The 2,144-nt window shown below is 37.1% G+C and overlaps 1 pseudogene; it reads right to left on the reverse strand.

Annotated features, from left to right (window-relative positions):
* Nucleotides 1-299: 299 nt before the first annotated feature.
* LOC131180818 (MACPF domain-containing protein At4g24290-like) lies at nucleotides 300-1,121 on the reverse strand (annotated as a pseudogene).
* Nucleotides 1,122-2,144: the final 1,023 nt, after the last annotated feature.

A 2,144-nucleotide genomic window follows, 5' to 3' on the forward strand; every position in this document is an offset into this window, starting at 1 on the left:
AATAACAGATATGCACACAAAAATTTCTAAACAAATACCCTAAATAAATGCAAAATAAGCGACAGCTAACCGCTGCCTTTCCAATATAGAATGCAATTTTATATTATAAATTTTATTTCAATTATGTTTTCAAGCAAAGGAATTTTTAAAACAAAATGTAAGGTAACCACTACACGAAGTTTCCGCACTCCACTACTCCATGATGTTTGATTGGCAGTATTATTGCTCTTTTCTTTTCCAAAAAAGAAAAACAGAGGATTAAATACTTTTCTCACATCAAATAATTTTGGAGGATGAAATAATGGTTCAATATATGAATTTATTAAAATAATTGTTTCATTTGCGTCTTCTTCTCAGTCTAATTCCATAATTACAAGCAAAGCAGCATTATGGCGTGTCATTTCTCATTTGCAGCAGGCAGTGCTAAGTTCAACAGGGAATACTTGACTAGAAGATGGATTTGACCATTCTTAATAAAAAGCCTTGCTCCCGATACCACCCAGTAACAAGGAGTCCTGTGGTCCTCTCGTTATCTCCGCTGTGTCAACAAACCTTTTAAGCCTAGGAGTCTGTATTGGTATAGGCAAGGGTAACACCTTCTCCATGATGTACAGCAGAGCCAATGGTAACATCTCCTGGCTTTGGTGTTTTGTTGCTGACCCATGCTAAAATGAGTTGAGAAGAAAGTAGAGATGCTTCCAGCTTTAGAAGTGACTTGTTCCAAGGTAGAGGAATCATCCCACTCAGGTTCCTTAACAACAACAGCTCCTTCGACGGCTGAGAAATGCAGGCGCAAGCGAAGGGCACCTTTTCTGTCCATATTTTGCAACTTCTGGTTTGGCCCCAGTGACGATTGAGACATAATCAGATTCAACAGAGGCAGTACAGATGCGTGAGAAACTCCTCTGCTGACCTTCTTGTAATACTTGCTGTCATAGGAGTACTCAGATATATTGGCATTTGGGTGGTCTGAGAGATGGAATGACCTAAGGCAGTGAGGAAAGGCGCTGCAAATGGATTACCAAGCAGTTGCTGCTTCTCCCTTCCAAGTACAAGCGTAAGCCAGTTACTGCCCTCTTACAAACATCAACCAGCCACAAAAATATATTGTTAAAGTATTGATATCAAAGTTTTCTATACATGAACATTGTAGCTTAGAGAAACCCAAAAATATCCCCTTCATGCTAGTAGAATCAAATAAGAATCTCAAAATATTTTATAATACTAGATTTTGGGATTCAATTATGCCACATAGGTTTAATTCTGTTGAAGTGCATATGCTTTTGAAAAACTCACAAACTTGATACTAGTGTTCACTACACCACCATCAACAATTTACATTCCAATGTCAGCATCCGCAACAACAAAACTTTGTCCATGTTTGTCAATGCCGCTACAATTTGAGCTAACAAATAAAACACTATTCTTTGATTAAAAGGGGAAGGACAAAAAATTGCACACAAGAATAGAAGAGGATATAGGTTCCACAAGTCATGCTGTGAAGGAATTTCGGAATTGTCAGCTAACTGTCAGGTTTTAGACTAGATTTGTAGGTCAAATAAATCTGTTGGCAACAACTCTTTTGGAGCCTATATGATTTTTTAGTGTAAAGCTAAGAATTTAGATATTGTGGTGATCACAAAAGAAATTAGGCAAAAGCATGTGCAAGTTCCTTTAATGATGCAGTAATTATGTAAAAGGATGGAAGATTTCCTATTCCTTCCATCTAAGCAGCAGAGAGAATATCATAGATTACAGATTACGCCGTAGGAGTCTGTCCACCTCTATGCATAATAATTAGAATAAAGATGGGATGCAGTCTTTCCAAAACATTTGCAAGCCACGGGTTGGTTTTTAATGATATTGCTCAGAGAATCATTTTGGGAATTTTAATGGTTCAGAGATTAACGATCCGAGTAAGGCAAAAACAGTTAAAAATTGGATTATGCATCCTGCACTCCAAAATGTGCAAAACAGCACACTACCACATGCCACCACATGTCATGCATAGAATTCAAAGGGCCTGTTCGGCAATATTAATTATTTTAGTAGCAGTAAGCTATCTAGTAGTTGTCAGTTATTTTACTAGCCGTTAGCTATTAGATATTAACCGTTAGTAGCTAGTTGTTCATATATTGATTTAA

This window comes from Hevea brasiliensis, chromosome 1 (assembly GCF_030052815.1).
Source record: "Hevea brasiliensis isolate MT/VB/25A 57/8 chromosome 1, ASM3005281v1, whole genome shotgun sequence".
Taxonomy (NCBI): Eukaryota; Viridiplantae; Streptophyta; class Magnoliopsida; order Malpighiales; family Euphorbiaceae; genus Hevea; species Hevea brasiliensis.